We start from the raw sequence: 21,278 nt of genomic DNA, 5'->3' as shown, positions 1-21,278 counted from the left end.
ACAGCTTGAGTTTATTTCAAGTTTCAAGTCAGTAAAAACTACGTAATACAGAACAGACAGATGTTGCATGATAAAAGTTTTAAATTATAATTTTCAGATACAGTCCTCTTAGGCATAGATAAGAAAAAATCAACGCAGGAACTTTTTCACAGTTCACATCTGATCATTTCCTTTTATTCCTATTCTAAATCCTAAAATCTTAGCCAAACAGTTGAAATTTTTCGTAACGTAGAAAACGTTTCTTATAATTATTAATTTCAGTGTGTAACGAACTGATTTTATTTATCTGCTCGTTACGGAATACGTGCGGCTAGCTCAGTAGAGTTTGTGCGTTCGTCCCACCAAATTTATATAATAACGTGATCACCCGGTTACCAGTAATAACACTCGCAGTTTCGTTCTCGGGTCTTTATTTGAGCTCAGTTTACAATGCACTTTAATTGTCCGGACGCCTCTGATCTCTCGTCGTAGCGTCGGACCTTCGCCTGGTATTGCCGCTGACGCGCGAGAAGGAAGGTCGAGGGCTTAGGGAAGCGTCACCGTTCTCAGACTAGGGTGAACAATTGGCGGGCTCTCAAAGGCATACGCCTCGCTAGCCACAACCTCTTGTCCCTTGCTCTGTCCCGGCCGGTCCCGCCAGACGCTTGTTCAGTTCCTTCCGACGCACCGCGCTATCGCCCGGATACGCCGCAGTCCCTGTAGCAAGACGCCCAGTGAAAGCCGAACGTTCCACCCTACCTTTCTCTCCTGTCGGCGCGGTCGGACCTGGATGTCCTGCTCGGCGGCCTGGTTCCCCTGTCTTGCTGCTTTCGTCGTCCTGGGTGGTGCGGATCTTCGTTATGGGCGCTTGTCGCCCGGGCTGAGAATTGTTGTGACACACCAGGCTATCGCCTGGTTCAAGCACGCGATCTCCTACACAGTCCACCGGGTCTACACCACAATCCCTGCCGCTTCCTCTGGTGCCCGCTTAGATCTGGCCTCTCCTGTCGTTTGCCTCCTGGCTACTCGTGCTTCGTCGTTTGGACCTCAGCTACCTGCGTCTCAGTTCGGAGACCTTCTCGTCCCGAACGTCTTGACGTAGCGATCTTGCTCCTTGGTGACTATCACGGTCGTAGCTCCTCTGCTGACTTCGTTCTACGTTGCTGACTCGTACACTTGCTTTCCTTGACTGTCGGTCCCGCTTCCAGCGCTCGGCCTGTTTATATAGGCCACCTCTAACGGTTTATCCCTTTGGTCTCCAGTCTCCGGATCCAAAGTCCAAGATTTTACCGTTGGCCGGTCCAAAGTTCGATTTGTCCCGTTAATTGCCTTTAAGCCTGCTGACTCTCCAAACTCTCTTTTCAGCAAGTCCGGAGTCTCCATTCTCTCTCTCTCCATTTCCCGAGTCTCCAAACTCCCTTCCTCTAGAGTCTCCAAACTCTCTTTCTCCAGCCTAGAGTCTCCAAACTCTCTTCGCACTGCCGTTACTACGCTTTGCCTTGTTGCGTAACTGGCAACGGCAGGCCCTCCTTATGCGATCACTATTCGCATTTGTGCGGAGTTTTAACTCCTCACACCTCCCCCTTTCTTCGGGAAAATTTAAAATCCGGTCCTGCGGTTACCGCTGAACACTCTTGGGATTCCGTCAACGCTCACAGCTCCGTCTCGAGTTCCACAGCGCCGATCTCCTTTGAGTGTATTCCTCGTTCCTAGTTTCAAACTTGCCGCTCATACGTACTTCCGTGATGCTTCTTCGTTCTACGCTCTTCTTCCCGCATTCCACATTTTCGTCTTCTCGTCATCTGGTCACACCATTCGCCGTTGATCGATTGTCACCGATAGATCCCGATAACTCCCGTTGGGGCGGCGTTGCCACTTGGTGACCCTGGTATTTCCGTAGTGTGACCCGTCATGTGCTGCCTTTTCCGATGTTTTTGCACATCGATTGACACTATCGAGTGCCGATCGACCGCCTTGTGATCGAGGCGCCCCCTTCCCTAAGCACATGGTGACTCCGCAAATGCTGACAACAGAAGGAATTTTAGGTAAGTTTTTCTCTTCGAAATTTCCCTTTTCCCTTCCTTCATTCTCCTTCACTTTCTCTTGGCAGCTTAGGACTCTCTTCGGACCCCCCCCCCTCGACGGACCCGATGCCGCGGATGACTGCTTTCTCTTCGGGATTTCGCCTTCGGCATACACGTGAGTGCTCTATATACGTTTTCCTTCTCTTGTGTTTGCGCCTGCTGACCTCCTGCTCTTCCTTGCTGCAGATGGCCTCGACATGGACCCCCTTTTCCTGGAGGAGGACCGGCACTCGCGGAAGGACTCCTTTTCTGGCCGCCCTTCGACCCACACGTGAGTTCCTGCCGGTGCTTTTCACCTCTTTCAAGTGCTCACTAACTTTTACTCCTCTTCTCCTCCAGATTTCGCCCATATGAAATTCTTTTGACATGCTGTAAATCCTATGCCAAAATATACCCTATGTGTTGTGCGCGTTCGTGTGTGACCAACCGCTGGAGCGGATGACTGTCGCTGGAGTCCGGGCCTTGGGGTGTCCTTGGGTGATGGCCACACCCATGGCCCCTTCTCCAGCTCGGCCGTCGTGTCCGGGGTTGGCGGAGCCCCACCGCCATGGACCGGCGCCTCTCCTTCCTTAGGTCCTTCGGGGGTAACCGGCCAGGTCCAAGTGACGACTTGTTGCCGCCATCGTCTGCCTCCTTCCGTATACTCCCTCACTTGGTGCGACACCCTGGCGTGCGGGATCGGAGGGTCCTGGTCTCCCACGGGGTCCTGGGGTTCCGGGTGGGTTGGCGGAGCCGTGGGTGGACGGACGGTCGGCACCGGGTTGGGTGGGGGGCTGGGTGGCCAGTGCCGTGGCCGGGGCGTAGGTGGGATCCTTGTTGAGGCTATGGGTGGCGGGGGTGGGGACGGCTCCGGGGTTCCTTCCTTTACCATCTCCTCCGAATGAATGTACCGCGGAGTGGCGGGTACCTCTCCCCCTTTGCCACCGGCTTCTTCCCCCTCGTGCCAGGGAACCAGCTCCCACGCCGCGCACTCCTCCTTCTCTGCTCTTTCGAGCTCCTTGAGCCACTTCTTCTCCTCCTCCTCCTTGGTCTTCGCTCTCTGCTGGATTTCGTGCCTGGCCGCCATGGCCGCCCGTTGCTGCATGCGGACGCGCGCTGCCTTGGCGGCCTCATACTCCTCCCTCGCTGCCATCCGTTCCGACTGTGGGGCTCCCCTGGCCGCCACTCGGTCGGCCTCCAGCTTCCGCATCTTCACGATGGCGTTTGCCATCGCCGCTGACGTCCCCCCGCTCCCTCTAGGGTTCTGTCTGGCCTCCTCGAACGCCGGCGCGGTCCCCGGAAGGATCCGGTTATCGGCCCCGCTCCTGGCCCTCTTCAGCCGCCAGGTCCTCATTTCCTCCTTCGGGTCCTCCTCCCACTCCAGCTCGCTTTCGTCTGATGTGACCACGGGCTCCGGGTCCTCTCCCCGCTCGTCCTCGGCACCGCGCCTTGGAGTTCGGGTGGGCCGAGGATTAGGCATACGCCTACCCCCCGACCGTCCTTGCCCCTCGACGGGTCCTTTGATCTTCTGACCCCTAGCGGCCAGCCTCGTCGTGTGGTGCATCACGGTAGTTGCGCTCATTTTGGTTGTCGAACTTCTTGTGACTTGGGCCCTTCGCTCGGCCTCCCATTACACCTCGGTTTCGCTTCTCCCTTTTAGACTTTTACCGTTATGTCCCACGGTGGCCTACGTCGGCGTCGATCTCTTCCCACCAGCAGATAGAAATCTGCTCTCTGGTGCTGGCGTTTCTGGCCCGGCCTTTAGTCTGACTTTGTCGGTCTCCGACTCCAGACGCTCGTTCTTACGGTACTGTTTCCTTGACTCTCGTACCGTCTCTCTTCTTTCTTCGGGATATTCAACGAGCTTATTGCCCGGTTGCATGGCCTCTTTGTCTCTAAGTCCTGGCCCCGTAGTCTGCTACTTCCTTCGTGGGTTTTTTTTTTGTTGGAGTCGGATCGGGTCTCCTTCTGTCCCGCTTCCGTCGGGAATGTTCACTGGTGCTCTGGTTCGCTCGTGGCTTGCCTTCGTTGACTCTCGCCTTGGCCTGACGCTAGAACGGTTGGCGACCCTCGTCCGTTCTCAGGTTCCGTTGTTTCTCCGCTTCCCGCCGTTAGTGGCCTTATTATCCCCTGGTTTGGTTGTTGAGGCAATATTCTGGTCCGCTCGTGGTCCGCCTCCGTTGACTCTCGCCTTGGCCTGACGCTAAAACGGTTGTCGGACTCGCCGTCTGTTCCGTTGACTCTCGCCTCTGCCTGACGCTAGAACGGTTGTCGAGCCTCGTCCGCTCTCAGGTACTGTCATCTTCAACTTTTCTGGAATCGGAGCCCTACTCTTCCCTGGTGGTGGTTGTCGCGGCAACACTCTGGTTCGCTCGCGGTCCGCAGCCGTTGACTCTCGCCTTGGCCTGACGCTGTAATGGTTGTCAGACTCGCAGTCTGCCTCCGTTGACTCTCGCCTCGGCCTGACGCTAGAACGGCTGCCGAACCCAGTCCGTTCTCAGGTGTTGTCGTTCTCCTGCATGCCTTCCGATGGATCCGACTCCACGTTCTGGCCACCCTTCTCCTCCTGATCCTGCTGTTTTAGGTCGCTGACATGTACCGTGCGTTCCTTTTTGTTCGTCCGGTGGCGAATCTTACATATCACCGGCGATATGAAATCCACAATTTGGTACGGTCCATCGAACCTCGGAGCTAGACAAATGGTGCTCCTTGGCCCACACCACTTCACCGACGCTTGGCTTCCACTGCCTTCTCCGCAGGTTGTAATGCCTTGCTTGGTCCTGGGACACCCTCTCTAGGTTCCTGCGCACAATCTCGAAGACCTCTCTCATCTTCTCAGCGTTTCCTTCCGGTGACTCTGGTTGCCTTCCCGTACCTAGCGTTTCTCTGTCATAGAGTGCGTTCGGTAGTCTTGGCTCGCGGCCCTGTGTCAAAAATGCCGGTGAGTATCCTGTGGACTCCGAAACACTGGAGTTCACGGCCAGCATGATTTCGGGCCACCTTTCATCCCAATTCCTCTGGTTCTGTCCGGCAAACTGCGCTATCATTGTCTTCACCGTGCGGTTTGCTCTCTCTGTCGGATTCTCCTGTGGGGTATACGGTGCCGTAAACTGCTGCTTTATCCCCATGTCGTTGAGGAACTTCTTAAAAACCCGGCTCGTGAACTGCACGCCGTTGTCCGTGATCACCACCTTCGGTACTCCAAATCGTGAAACAATGCGTTCCCTGAACGCTTTCTGCAACGTTTCCGCCGTGGCTGTTCGCAAAGGCACCAACTCCGTCCACTTCGAAAACCTGTCGATCAGTAGCAACAACATACTGTTTCCGTGTTTCGACCTCGGTAGTGGTCCAACGAAATCGGCGCACACTGTCGCCCAGGGCTCCTCCGGAATCTGTGTTAGCATCTTTCCCGCCGCCTGTCGCTGATTCGGTTTGAACCTGGCGCAGTCCTCGCACTTCCGAACGTAGGCCCTTGCGTCTCTCTGCATTCCTGGCCAGTAGTACCGGGCTGCAAGCCGTGCAATCGTCTTCCGACTGCCTACATGACCGGCTGCTAAGGCGTCGTGGTTTTCACGCAAGACCGTTTCTCTCAGCTGCCGCGGAACACATAGCTTCCAGGTCATTACATCTTCGTTCCCTGCTCTATGCGGAATCTGCCTGTAAAGGGTGCTACCCTCCCACACGTAGTCTGGGAACTTTTGAGGCTGTGCTTTTAGTTTTTCTCGCATTTCCTTGATCCAGCTGCACTCCGCTTCGGCCTCCTTGTCCTGTGTTCTTCTCAGCATGTCGGGTTCTGCTGAGACCGACTCTGGCAGTGGCTGCCTCGACAATGCGTCTGCTACCACGTTCAACCGGCCTTTCCTATATGCTACCTTGAAGTCATACTGCTGCAGCTCCAACGCCCATCTGGCAATTCTTCCCGAAGGGCTTTCTATGCTGTTCAGCCACTTCAGCGCCATATGATCCGTCACCACCTTAAAGTGGTATCCCTCAAGGTACGGCCTTAGCTTCCGAATAGCCCACACAATTGCCAAGCATTCCTTCTCCGTTGTCGAGTAGTTTTTCTCGGCTCCGTTTAGGGTCCGGCTAGAGTATGAAATGACCCTTTCGCCATCTTCTGTATCCTGCGTGAGAATTGCCCCAATCCCGTAGTCACTGGCGTCCGTTTGCAGGATGAACGTTCTCCCGAAGTCGGGGCACGCCAAGACTGGGTCGGTAACCAATCTGGCTTTTACCTCCTCGAAGGCTTGCTGGTGGTCCTGTGACCATGTCCACTTGGTATCCTTGCGGAGGAGGTCGTTGAGTGGCCTTACGATGCGCGCGAAGTCAGGCACGAAACGTCGGTACCACGATGCGACTCCAAGGTATTGCCTCAGTTCTCGGACCGATGACGGTGGTTCTAGCTGGGCTATCGCTGCTACCTTCTCTGGGTCCGTGCCTATCCCTTGGCTGGTGACGCGGTGTCCTAGGTACAGAAGTTCTTGTTTGAAGAACTGGCATTTTTCCGGGTTTATTTTCAGGTTCGCTTTCTTCAGGCGACTAAATACCTCCCTGAGGTTTCTCTTGTGTTCCTCTAGGGTGCGGCCAATCACGATGATGTCGTCCTGATACGCAAATGCATGCGGCGACATTTCCGGTCCAATCACCTGATCCAGGGCCCGTTGAAATGTGGCCGACGCGGAGTGTAACCCAAATGGCATCACCTTCCATTGGAACAGCCCTTTCCCTGGGACCGTGAAGGCCGTGAAGCCCCGGCTTGACTCTTCCAGTGGTATTTGCCAATACCCATCCTTTAGGTCCAGGCTGCTTATAAATCGCGCCGTTTTCTTCTTCACCATGACTATGGGTGAGCTGTACGGGCTCCTTGAATGCTCTATCATCCCCATCTTCAGCAGTTCGTCCACCTTCGCGTTGATCTCCCCTTGAATCTTTGGATTCTTGGGGTAGTATCTCTGCTTGATTGGCTTATCGTCCTTCATGGTTATCGTGTGCTCGGCTATACTCGACGTTCCGGTCATGGCTTGAAACTCCGCGAGCTCTGTTTCCAGGAATTTGTTCACGTGGTCCTATTCGCCGTCCTTTTGGACAACTTCTCCTCGAGCCACCCGTTGTGTCTGCCTCTGGCCGGTATTCGGATTTCATGACCGGCGCACTTGATCTCGGCCCCGACTTGCGTGAGGAAATTCCACCCCAGCACCAACGCATCCACTATCCCTGGTAATACTAGCAGGCTCATGACGAGTCGCCTGTTGCCGAACTCCACTCCTATTTCGAGCTTTGCGTTGATTTCGCCACACCTTCCATCTGCCAACCTAACCTGCCGTCGTGTCCTTGTAATCGCTCCCTGGGCAGTCAGCTTGTCCGCCAGCTCTTCACTTATGAAGCTTGCTGTTGCCCCGGTGTCGATCGTGGCCTTGTACGTGTCCCTGCCGTTCTTTACCGCTGCGGACAACTGCTGCTCCTCCTCGATTAGTTTTCCGGTTAGTTTGGAGAGGCGGCATCTTGCGACCCCGGCCCGTCTCTCTGCGGCTGGGATCGCTGGCCATTTCCCGCTCTCTGGCAGCATTCTGTGCTTCGGACAGCACATCCAGCAGAACAGCAGCCTCTGTTCTCGGCAGCCTCTTGCCCAATGGCCGTGTCCGCCGCACCTGCGACACGCTTCCTGTGGATTGGCAATATGGGTTGGGTTCTGACCCGGGTTGCCCCCTGACGTTGTTCCGGTGTGTCTCTGTGCAGTGACTGGCGGCCTCCATAGGGTCGTGTTTTGTCGCCTGGCCTGGACCGGGGTATATTGTGCCCACTGTTCCCGGGTATGCGTGCCTGGATTTCCTGAGTCCTCACACCTTCTGCACGTGACGTGTGTTGCGGCAGGGGCTTTGTTGCGGCTGTATTTGTGCTCTTCCGCAAATGCCTCCCGTTCCCTGTGCAGTTCCTCGTATTCATCTGCCAGTATCATGAGAGCCTCTAGGTCGTCCACGTGGTAGGATCTCAACGCTATTCGGAGGTCTGGCGTGCAGTTCTCCTTGATGAGCTCCAGCGTTTCTTTCTTCCCATACCCAAGGGGTCTTATTAGGGTCTGCATCTCGACCATGTAGTCCTTGAATGCCTCCCTGTACCTTTGCTTCCTTTGTCTCACCTTGTCCGCGAGCTTCGTGAAGTATCCCCTGGGCAGGAAATACGTCTGGAAACTGTCTATGAACTCGGCACAAGTCCTCCAGTGCTTGTTGTTGGCTATGTACCACTTCAGAGCCTTTCCCTGCATTAATTCCGGCATGGCTCGGGGAATCATGTTCAGGTCCAACCCGTATGTGTTTGCGGACCATTCCACCTGCTCCAGGAATTCGAGTGGTTTTTCTTCTCCGTCGAAGCGAAAAGACCACTCTCTTACTTGCTTCGCTACTTTCGCGTAGTCTGGCGGGCTGAGCCTGGGTCTTTCTGGACTTGGCCTCCTTTCCCTGCTTGTCTCTCTCCGTTGCCCTTCTTGAAACATCTCCTCCATGTTCAGACTTGCGATTAAGTCTTCACCCTCGGGGTTCGTAAGCTTTATGCTTGGACCTGGTCTGTCCGGATATGTTGCCTCCAATTCTGTCCAGATTGCTGCGAGTTTTGGGTCGTTCTCTGTCTCTGCGTAGTACTCCGCTAGGGCTTTCCGCATGTCCTCTGTCCTTCCGGACAGCGATATGCGCAACCTCTGTGCGACATACGCGAAATCTTCCTTTTTGAGACGGTAGATCCAACTTCTACCCATACTGCTTTATTTGTGTTTACTGCCGGGATAATCACGTTATTTGGGCGCCAGATGTAACGAACTGATTTTATTTATCTGCTCGCTACGGAATACGTTCGGCTAGCTCAGTACAGTTTGTGCGTTCGTCCCACCAAATTTATATAATAACGTGATCACCCGGTTACCAGTAATAACACTCGCAGTTTCGTTCTCGGGTCTTTATTTGAGCTCAGTTTACAATGCACTTTAATTGTCCGGACGCCTCTGATCTCTCGTCGTAGCGTCGGACCTTCGCCTGGTATTGCCGCTGACGCGCGAGAAGGAAGGTCGAGGGCTTAGGGAAGCGTCACCGTTCTCAGACTAGGGTGAACAATTGGCGGGCTCTCAAAGGCATACGCCTCGCTAGCCACAACCTCTTGTCCCTTGCTCTGTCCCGGCCGGTCCCGCCAGACGCTTGTTCAGTTCCTTCCGACGCACCGCGCTATCGCCCGGATACGCCGCAGTCCCTGTAGCAAGACGCCCAGTGAAAGCCGAACGTTCCACCCTACCTTTCTCTCCTGTCGGCGCGGTCGGACCTGGATGTCCTGCTCGGCGGCCTGGTTCCCCTGTCTTGCTGCTTTCGTCGTCCTGGGTGGTGCGGATCTTCGTTATGGGCGCTTGTCGCGTGGGCTGAGAATTGTTGTCGTACGCAGACTCACGGAAGCTCACGGCTGTGATCCCCAAGGCATACGCCTGTGGAACAGCAACGCGTCAACCCCACGTCTGGTTCGGACTGGCGGCGCCGGTACCACGCCTGCTTGGATTGCACGGACACACCAGGCTATCGCCTGGTTCAAGCACGCGATCTCCTACACAGTCCACCGGGTCTACACCACAATCCCTGCCGCTTCCTCTGGTGCCCGCTTAGATCTGGCCTCTCCTGTCGTTTGCCTCCTGGCTACTCGTGCTTCGTCGTTTGGACCTCAGCTACCTGCGTCTCAGTTCGGAGACCTTCTCGTCCCGAACGTCTTGACGTAGCGATCTTGCTCCTTGGTGACTATCACGGTCGTAGCTCCTCTGCTGACTTCGTTCTACGTTGCTGACTCGTACACTTGCTTTCCTTGACTGTCGGTCCCGCTTCCAGCGCTCGGCCACCTCTAACGGTTTATCCCTTTGGTCTCCAGTCTCCAGATCCAAAGTCCAAGATTTTACCGTTGGCCGGTCCAAAGTTCGATTTGTCCCGTTAATTGCCTTTAAGCCTGCTGACTCTCCAAACTCTCTTTTCAGCAAGTCCGGAGTCTCCATTCTCTCTCTCTCCATTTCCCGAGTCTCCAAACTCCCTTCCTCTAGAGTCTCCAAACTCTCTTTCTCCAGCCCAGAGTCTCCAAACTCTCTCTCTCTCTGGGCTTCGCACTGCCGTTACTACGCTTTGCCTTGTTGCGTAACTGGCAACGGCAGGCCCTCCTTATGCGATCACTATTCGCATTTGTGCGGAGTTTTAACTCCTCACAAGTGATGTAAACAAAGACAAATAAATAAATATTAAATTTGTATACCCTTTAAAAGAGTATTTTGATTTCAGTCAGACGTTTGCAACGCAATGAACATAGTATAAAAAATAAGAGGATGGGTACGTCAATTAGACCACTAATTCCATTTTATCATATTATCATTTATCATCATTTATCAGTTATCATTTTTCAATTGGGTGATCTTTGAATAGAATAACACGATCTTGGTGTTGCGTCTATTGTTAATAAAGCTATATAATGTTTGCTTTTATAAGATGTGGTTAAAGAAATTTAAACCTTATTCATATCGCAGTCCATCCGATTCTTGATCATGGGTAACCTATTTGGAGTCTACAATTATTGAAGTACACTTGCATCAATAAAAAAAACTTTTTACTGTTTTCCCTAATTCGCCTAAATTGGGAGCAACCCTAACCTCCTGAATCCAGAAGTTAATTAACATCTCGTTCCCAGCCAAAGTAGAACGATGCTTGAAGCAGTCATTATTTGTAATTTAATTTCTGATTATTTAGATAGTCCCGACTAAGTTAGCCGGCTAAAAATTTTTGTGTCAGGTAGACGGGATAGACATTACGTTTTCTTAAGTTTTATTCAGTTCAATAAGAAACTGCTGCGGTTTCGCATTTGTCACAGGCCACCAACCACTGACTCCCCAATCCCATAACTGACTTGCCACGAGCTGCGCTTGCGCCGTACTTTTATTCTTCTTCACTTTTGCTAGGCAGTTCTCCTGCACCTCGATTTGTGGGGAGTTTTAAGGGTCCTCACAATATTAATTGTGATATACTCTTCTATGAGTGTCACCTGTGTGACTCATAATAATTCTACAACGTAAAATTTTATAAAATAATAGCAATCCATATAACATTTTTTTAACCAATTAAATAATAACCCCACAACGTAATTTTTAAGGAGAAAGTCTGAACGGCATAAGAAAAACGAGCAGAGAACGCTATAGTCAAGGTCCCCGACTATCATATACCCGTTACTCAGCTAGTTGAAGTGCGAAGGAGAGTCTTCAACACTGACAGTTTTTGGCGTATTGTCGGCGTTAGAGTGGGCGTGGTAAAAAGTTCTTTGGCAAATCGATAGAAACTTAGAAGACCAATAAAAAAATGAAAAGATATTAAAACATTTTTCAAGTGTGGGCGTGGCAGCATTGGGCGGTTTGTGGGCGTTAGAGTGGGCGTGTCATCACGAATCGACAAACTTGCGCTGCGTCTATATCACTGGAGTCTGTATGCTTAATCTCAAATTTCAAGCATTTGTAGTTCCAGAGATCTCGACGTTCAAACAGAGGGACAGACGCACGGACAGACGGACATGGCCAGATTGACTCGGCTATTGATCCTGATCAAGAAAATTGGTCGGAAACGGTTCCTTCTGCCTGTTCATACTTTTCAACAAATCTAGAATACTCTCTTTTACTCTACGAGTAACGGGTATAATTAAGGATTGCATCGAACTGAAGTATTCTCAGCTTGACAATATTTGTATAGAAAATAATAACGCTTATCCTCGAATTAAATTTGGAAGTCACAATGTGTCCAATATCTTAACAGATAGGGGATAGAAGAAAAATCTCAATAAACGGATCGAAGTGAAACGAACCAAAATAAGATGAAGAGAGTTCTGGAAAAAGCAAAAAAAAACTTCAAATAGCCCGTGGGACAGTAACAGCTTTTTTGCAAAAAATAATATAAGTAGAATATTCCTAGACTCACGTGAAATCAACACGATGTGTAAAATAATTGTTTCCTAATAAGGATGAGATACTTACATAACAGGAAATGGACATGAAGCATATCCAGGCCCGTGCGCAGGGGGGAGTTTTGGGGCTTGTAACCCCCCCCCCCATGGAGAATTTTTCCACATAAATTTTTATGAACAATATAGCACTTTTTATATAAAAGTGCAAATAACTTGTTAATTCATACTTAATTGTCAGAATTTGCTTTTTCAGTGCCAACATTTTGAAATATGGACAGCAATTAATATTGAAAAAAAATTTATTTCGATATTATATTCCAAATTTGTGGTTTTAATCTCTATGACGCACTTTTTTTCAAATTTTCGCGCCTTCTCCACCTTCTATCTGACAATGCCAGCTGAACAAGTGACAAGTCAGCTGTTCATGTTTGTTGACATTTAATGATATTCGATGAGATTTGATATTGATTTGAGAGTTCATATTTAATGATGAGTCGATCCTATCAAATTTAATGATAGATATTCATCGCTTTCTGTGCAAAAAACCACGTATTGAAAACGAAAATGTGAGTAGAAATACTATCATATCAAATTTAATAGAATATAAAACACAGCGAGGATGTGCAGGTTTATTGTACAATGAATGAGTGAATATAGTATTTATAGAGTTTTTTTGTCGATAGGACGGTGGCCAAACGCAGCCTAACATCGCAGAAAAAAATGTTTCAGAAAAGACAGAAAGCTTGACTGGAAACGCAGTAAAAATTTTTAGTTTGCATCGAATAACTTTCACAATTAATATTGTGGAGTGTAACATAACCTTTTTTTCAGAGTTCTACAGATATGGATATATATCCCGATAATTCAAAAAGCTCATATTCGACAGTTGGTTCTCTAAATCAGAATCTGAGTTCATACGATATTGGATTATTCGTACAAAAACCTTCAGCTCATGGAATAAACTTGATCCCTGGATTGCAAAAAAAGATTTGGACTCCCCCTGAAAGCTACAATTTTCCCGCATCGGGCCCTAGAAATTTAAAGTTTCAACGTCATTGGCTTCATAAATACTAATTGCTGGCGTACTCGGAAAAAGAAGGCGGCGCATTCTGCAAATATTGTGTGATTTTTTGTGCTCGACAGTTCACCAAACTCTCGGCCAGTTAGTTGCAAATTTCAACATTACGTCGTCTCAAAACGTACCTCAGGTCGACAATGTCTGAAGACCGGCTAAATGGTCTAGCCTCGATGATTTAGCTGTGCAAAATCTAGCTAAGTCCAAAGCAAAGTCTAACTTCTGCAAAGATTGGATACCAATATATGTAAGAGAGAATACTACAGTCGAGTTCCCCGACTATCAGATAACCGTTACTCAGGTAGTGAAGGTGCGAACAAGAAATTTAAACATTTTCTGGAATATCGGTAGAAATTGGGAATATCAAAAATTTCCCAGATGATTGGACGTGACAGTTTTGAGCGGCGTGTGGGCGTTAAAACGAGCGTGGCAAAAAGATTTTGCCAAATCTATAGAAATATTTTATATATATCAAATGAAAAAATGTTAAAAGTGTTTCCAAAAATGTAAGTGACGTTTAAATGGGCGTGGCAAAAAGTTTCTTTTGCAAATTGATAGAAATTTACAAGACTAATAAAAAAATTAAAAAATATCAAATATGGCAATTGTTAGCGTGTTATAATTCCTGATTCATACGGATATACGACGGTAAAAAAAAATGTGGATTCATTGATTATGTTTAGATAGAGTTTAAAGAATTAGTTCCGTGAAAGAGAAACGATGCTAGCCCAATATGAATTTAACTTAAAAGGAAATATGTGAATTTGTGAATAAACTTTGATTAAGGAATAACCGTCAATCAATTCTTACGCGCGTCCCTCATGGTAGGGAGGGTACAAAAAAAGGGCGAACAACACCAAGCCACCCTTACCTTTGGTGACATTCTTGATCAGCTTTAATAACCCAGTCCGTCCGTATGATTTTGAGTCCGATTACATCCGTGTTGTTGAGATCTGTAGTCTACAGGAAGTTCACTTAAAACTCTTTTTCATGTTTCCTTCGGCATATGGGGCTGTTGAATGACCTAGAAGGCTATCCTTTAACAGCTGTTTAATTTCAGTGTTAACAAAATCCGCTGCTCCCATGGGTTAAGTATATAGCTTGGCATATATGGGTTCGTTAGTCTCCGTACGTATTGTGGCAATGATTGAGGTGTTAACGACGTTTTCATTTAGTGGTATTTAAGCCGTTAGGCCAAATATGTGCATTAAGCACTTTTCTTTTACTTTACTGGGGCCGTAAATGGAACTCACAGTGAATGGGGAGTCGACAAGAGTTATGTTTCTCAGCTCTTTATGGGGCTTTACATAATTTTTTGCCGCTCCAGTATCTATGAGAATTTTTATGACATCTCTGCCCAAAGCTCGTGGCATGTCTAAACTTTGAAGACGATGGATCTAATTCCATTAGTTCTGAGGATTGATCTTGTTTTAGTAAGTCAGAGACCCAGTCGTCCTGTTTGCGCCATGAACCGGTATTTCGATTCTTGTTTGGCTTTTTGAAATAATGGGGCTTTTTTCTGGGCCGCGGACGGCATCGGAATATTCGCCTTGTTTTTTAGGCGCGCAGATATGGCTCTTGTTGAAATCAGCATTCTGCCTCTCTTGCTAATACCAGAGTTGTAGTTTGGTCGCCTTGACGGACCGACTCAAGTCCCTTTCGTAATAGGCCCAGGTATGTTTCATCTGCATAGGAGCAGTCTATTCTAGCCAAAATGGCTTTAAAATTAAGCACTGTGTTGTGCGCACGCGCTGGTCCTTTAATTTTGTTTCTAATAATTATAACGTCTTGGAAATGACCGCTACTGCCCGGATAATTTTTGAACAATTCAAAAGCATCAGTGACCAATTGCCTCCATTCCAAGTATTCATCCTGAATGCCAGTAAAATCTTTAATAGACTTTACTATGTGTAAAGGTGTATCGCACGGTGTTGCTCCCGGCTTTACGGCTACCATCTGGTAAGTTTTTACCTCTGGCGGTTCTGCACGCAAATTTTTTAATTTTTGATTAATGGGCCTAAACTAAGATATCAATTTGGTACACATTCATTGTGTATGTGTAAATGGCAGGCCTGGCGATTATAAGGGAGTTATGGTTTCCCACGCATCTGTCTTTTCACGGGATAGCAGGTTGTAGACCCAAGTGTAGAATTAGGATGATTACGAAGACTTCTGGCCTAGAGACTCAGATAGCGTGATAATTAAAAGATATACGGCGAATCGCCGAGTTTCGTTTTGTGAGCTTGTGCTTTTTATTGAATCAGTGGTTAAACCGAACTAAAAATTATTCAACTGTACTAGAGCTAACCGCGGCTGGCAAGCCGACCGTTCGTCCAGCAAAGTGCTGACACTAGCAAAACCAGCATAACTCACCATACCGATAACCAATAGTGCCCTAAAGGCGTTTATGCCGAATCTGCATATAAAGACACTAGGGTGATCCAATTATCACCCAAGACTTATACTCATTAATTGTCTTACCTTACAAAAGCCCATTTGTGGCCACAATAGAATAAAATGAAAACTATAAATTCAGTGTTAAACTGATTTTGAAATATCTCACCATACCGGGAACCAATGGTGCCCCTAAAGGCGTTTATCTTGAATCTGCATATAAAGACACTAGGGTGATTCAATAATCACCCAAGACTTATACCGACTTAAGTTTACTTATTAATTGTCTTAGCCTACAAACGGCCACCTGTGGCCACCGCATTGCCCACTAACTCGACGACGTATTCGGCAGCCAAAACGCTTACTTCGCCACCCGCCTTGCCCACTAACTCGACGGCGATATATTCGACGGCCGCGTCGACTACAATGTGCTGCGTCCGCAGGCGACACTTTGTTGCTGTGAGCAGCACAGCCGTAGGATGTTGGGTAAGCAACCGCTAACATAGCCTGGCACGCATTTCGGCCACTGCCCAACAGCTATGCGGGGTTGCCCCTCACCCTGCCCTGGCTGCAAAACGCCCCACTCTGCACGAGCCGGAGCCCTGATGAGAACCAGCGCCAACACTAGAAGTCAGTCTTCGACGTACGCCCGATCTTGCAACTAGAAAACCTCAGCGAACAATTCAAATTCAATTCCAATTATTTTCTCTTGTAAAACATAAAACTTAAGTTGAACTAATTAAAATTATAACGATGTTACTACGAACTCTTCCACTCTTCTCTACATCGGCCATCGACCAGGCATCGATTTGCTAAACCATTTGGAATGCTGTTCATAGTTACTAGGTAAGCTATGCGGCTACGAGAGTCTTAGCTACACTGCGAGAAATAGTCTCGCTTAACTTAATATATAAAATCAAAGGTGCGGCCCAGAAAAGCGAAGAATTCTGGAATCCTCGGGACCAGTGAGTGAGAACGCGCTTTTGTTACTGCACAAATCGTATATACTTTTTTTTGGCGTTCAACGTAATATTGACATAATGATAACTAAGAAACCTTCCCTCAAAACCTCATATCGCGGACCGTGGGTTTCCATCATCAATTGAAACAATTTCAATGATGTAAACAAAGACAAATAAATAAATATTAAATTTGTATACCCTTTAAAAGAGTATTTTGATTTCAGTCAGACGTTTGCAACGCAATGAACATAGTATAAAAAATAAGAGGATGGGTACGTCAATTAGACCACTAATTCCATTTTGTCATATTATCATTTATCATCATTTATCAGTTATCATTTTTCAATTGGGTGATCTTTGAATAGAATAACACGATCTTGGTGTTGCGTCTATTGTTAATAAAGCTATATAATGTTTGCTTTTATAAGATGTGGTTAAAGAAATTTAAACCTTATTCATATCGCAGTCCATCCGATTCTTGATCATGGGTAACCTATTTGGAGTCTACAATTATTGAAGTACACTTGCATCAATAAAAAAAACTTTTTACTGTTTTCCCTAATTCGCCTAAATTGGGAGCAACCCTAACCTCCTGAATCCAGAAGTTAATTAACATCTCGTTCCCAGCCAAAGTAGAACGATGCTTGAAGCAGTCATTATTTGTAATTTAATTTCTGATTATTTAGATAGTCCCGACTAAGTTAGCCGGCTAAAAATTTTTGTGTCAGGTAGACGGGATAGACATTACGTTTTCTTAAGTTTTATTCAGTTCAATAAGAAACTGCTGCGGTTTCGCATTTGTCACAGGCCACCAACCACTGACTCCCCAATCCCATAACTGACTTGCCACGAGCTGCGCTTGCGCCGTACTTTTATTCTTCTTCACTTTTGCTAGGCAGTTCTCCTGCACCTCGATTTGTGGGGAGTTTTAAGGGTCCTCACAATATTAATTGTGATATACTCTTCTATGAGTGTCACCTGTGTGACTCATAATAATTCTACAACGTAAAATTTTATAAAATAATAGCAATCCATTAAACATTTTTTTAACCAATTAAATAATAACCCCACAACGTAATTTTTAAGGAGAAAGTCTGAACGGCATAAGAAAAACGAGCAGAGAACGCTATAGTCAAGGTCCCCGACTATCATATACCCGTTACTCAGCTAGTTGAAGTGCGAAGGAGAGTCTTCAACACTGACAGTTTTTGGCGTATTGTCGGCGTTAGAGTGGGCGTGGCAAAAAGTTTTTTGGCAAATCGATAGAAACTTAGAAGACCAATAAAAAAATGAAAAGATATTAAAACATTTTTCAAGTGTGGGCGTGGCAGCATTGGGCGGTTTGTGGGCGTTAGAGTGGGCGTGTCATCACGAATCGACAAACTTGCGCTGCGTCTATATCACTGGAGTCTGTATGCTTAATCTCAAATTTCAAGCATTTGTAGTTCCAGAGATCTCGACGTTCAAACAGACGGACAGACGCACGGACAGACGGACATGGCCAGATTGACTCGGCTATTGATCCTGATCAAGAAAATTGGTCGGAAACGGTTCCTTCTGCCTGTTCATACTTTTCAACAAATCTAGAATACTCTCTTTTACTCTACGAGTAACGGGTATAATTAAGGATTGCAGCGAACTGAAGTATTCTCAGCTTGACAATATTTGTATAGAAAATAATAACGCTTATCCTCGAATTAAATTTGGAAGTCACAATGTGTCCAATATCTTAACAGATAGGGGATAGAAGAAAAATCTCAATAAACGGATCGAAGTGAAACGAACCAAAATAAGATGAAGAGAGTTCTGGAAAAAGCAAAAAAAACTTCAAATAGCCCGTGGGACAGTAACAGCTTTTTTGCAAAAAATATTTCTAGACTCACGTGAAATCAACACGATGTGTAAAATAATTGTTTCCTAATAAGGATGAGATACTTACATAACAGGAAATGGACATGAAGCATATCATGGCCCGTGCGCAGGGGGGAGTTTTGGGGCTTGTAACCCCCCCCCCCATGGAGAATTTTTCCACATAAATTTTTATGAACAATATAGCACTTTTTATATAAAAGTGCAAATAACTTGTTAATTCATACTTAATTGTCAGAATTTGCTTTTTCAGTGCCAACATTTTGAAATATGGACAGCAATTAATATTGAAAAAAAATTTATTTCGATATTATATTCCAAATTTGTGGTTTTAATCTCTATGACGCACTTTTTTTCAAATTTTCGCGCCTTCTCCACCTTCTATCTGACAATGCCAGCTGAACAAGTGACAAGTCAGCTGTTCATGTCTGTTGACATTTAATGATATTCGATGAGATTTGATATTGATTTGAGAGTTCATATTTAATGATGAGTCGATCCTATCAAATTTAATGATAGATATTCATCGCTTTCTGTGCAAAAAACCACGTATTGAAAACGAAAATGTGAGTATGAAATACTATCATATCAAATTTAATAGAATATAAAACACAGCGAGGATGTGCAGGTTTATTGTACAATGAATGAGTGAATATAGTATTTATAGAGTTTTTTTGTCGATAGGACGGTGGCCAAACGCAGCCTAACATCGCAGAAAAAAATGTTTCAGAAAAGACAGAAAGCTTGACTGGAAACGCAGTAAAAATTTTTAGTTTGCATCGAATAACTTTCACAATTAATATTGTGGAGTGTAACATAACCTTTTTTTCAGAGTTCTACAGATATGGATATATATCCCGATAATTCAAAAAGCTCATATTCGACAGTTGGTTCTCTAAATCAGAATCTGAGTTCATACGATATTGGATTATTCGTACAAAAACCTTCAGCTCATGGAATAAACTTGATCCCTGGATTGCAAAAAAAGATTTGGACTCCCCCTGAAAGCTACAATTTTCCCGCATCGGGCCCTAGAAATTTAAAGTTTCAACGTCATTGGCTTCATAAATACTAATTGCTGGCGTACTCGGAAAAAGAAGGCGGCGCATTCTGCAAATATTGTGTGATTTTTTGTGCTCGACAGTTCACCAAACTCTCGGCCAGTTAGTTGCAAATTTCAACATTACGTCGTCTCAAAACGTACCTCAGGTCGACAATGTCTGAAGACCGGCTAAATGGTCTAGCCTCGATGATTTAGCTGTGCAAAATCTAGCTAAGTCCAAAGCAAAGTCTAACTTCTGCAAAGATTGGATACCAATATATGTAAGAGAGAATACTACAGTCGAGTTCCCCGACTATCAGATAACCGTTACTCAGGTAGTGAAGGTGCGAACAAGAAATTTAAACATTTTCTGGAATATCGGTAGAAATTGGGAATATCAAAAATTTCCCAGATGATTGGACGTGACAGTTTTGAGCGGCGTGTGGGCGTTAAAACGAGCGTGGCAAAAAGATTTTGCCAAATCTATAGAAATATTTTATATATATCAAATGAAAAAATGTTAAAAGTGTTTCCAAAAATGTAAGTGACGTTTAAATGGGCGTGGCAAAAAGTTTCTTTTGCAAATTGATAGAAATTTACAAGACTAATAAAAAAATTAAAAAATATCAAATATGGCAATTGTTAGCGTGTTATAATTCCTGATTCATACGGATATACGACGGTAAAAAAAAATGTGGATTCATTGATTATGTTTAGATAGAGTTTAAAGAATTAGTTCCGTGAAAGAGAAACGATGCTAGCCCAATATGAATTTAACTTAAAAGGAAATATGTGAATTTGTGAATAAACTTTGATTAAGGAATAACCGTCAATCAATTCTTACGCGCGTCCCTCATGGTAGGGAGGGTACAAAAAAAGGGCGAACAACACCAAGCCACCCTTACCTTTGGTGACATTCTTGATCAGCTTTAATAACCCAGTCCGTCCGTATGATTTTGAGTCCGATTACATCCGTGTTGTTGAGATCTGTAGTCTACAGGAAGTTCACTTAAAACTCTTTTTCATGTTTCCCTTGGCATATGGGGCTGTTGAATGACCTAGAAGGCTATCCTTTAACAGCTGTTTAATTTCAGTGTTAACAAAATCCGCTGCTCCCATGGGTTAAGTATATAGCTTGGCATATATGGGTTCGTTAGTCTCCGTACGTATTGTGGCAATGATTGAGGTGTTAACGACGTTTTTATTTAGTGGTATTTAAGCCGTTAGGCCAAATATGTGCATTAAGCACTTTTCTTTTACTTTACTGGGGCCGTAAATGGAACTCACAGTGAATGGGGAGTCGACAAGAGTTATGTTTCTCAGCTCTTTATGGGGCTTTACATAATTTTTTGCCGCTCCAGTATCTATGAGAATTTTTATGACATCTCTGCCCAAAGCTCGTGGCATGTCTAAACTTTGAAGACGATGGATCTAATTCCATTAGTTCTGAGGATTGATCTTGTTTTAGTAAGACAGAGACCCAGTCGTCCTGTTTGCGCCATGAACCGGTATTTCGATTCTTGTTTGGCTTTTTGAAATAATGGGGCTTTTTTCTGGGCCGCGGACGGCATCGGAATATTCGCCTTGTTTTTTAGGCGCGCAGATATGGCTCTTGTTGAAATCAGCATTCTGCCTCTCTTGCTAATACCAGAGTTGTAGTTTGGTCGCCTTGACGGACCGACTCAAGTCCCTTTCGTAATAGGCCCAGGTATGTTTCATCTGCATAGGAGCAGTCTATTCTAGCCAAAATGGCTTTAAAATTAAGCACTGTGTTGTGCGCACGCGCTGGTCCTTTAATTTTGTTTCTAATAATTATAACGTCTTGGAAATGACCGCTACTGCCCGGATAATTTTTGAACAATTCAAAAGCATCAGTGACCAATTGCCTCCATTCCAAGTATTCATCCTGAATGCCAGTAAAATCTTTAATAGACTTTACTATGTGT

General features: G+C 46.2%; 1 protein-coding gene across 10 annotated transcripts in view; it reads right to left on the bottom strand.

The window, feature by feature from the left end:
- The window catches only part of LOC26535169 (protein argonaute-3), a 157,050-nt gene that overhangs the window by 24,238 nt on the left and 111,534 nt on the right, over nucleotides 1–21,278 (bottom strand). The gene's annotated exons all lie outside the window — the stretch shown is intronic.

This window comes from Drosophila yakuba, unplaced genomic scaffold (genome assembly GCF_016746365.2).
Source record: "Drosophila yakuba strain Tai18E2 unplaced genomic scaffold, Prin_Dyak_Tai18E2_2.1 Segkk50_quiver_pilon_scaf, whole genome shotgun sequence".
Classification (NCBI taxonomy): Eukaryota; Metazoa; Arthropoda; class Insecta; order Diptera; family Drosophilidae; genus Drosophila; species Drosophila yakuba.
The sequence above is the reverse complement of the archived record's forward strand: the minus strand, read 5'-3'. Positions and strand labels throughout refer to the sequence as shown.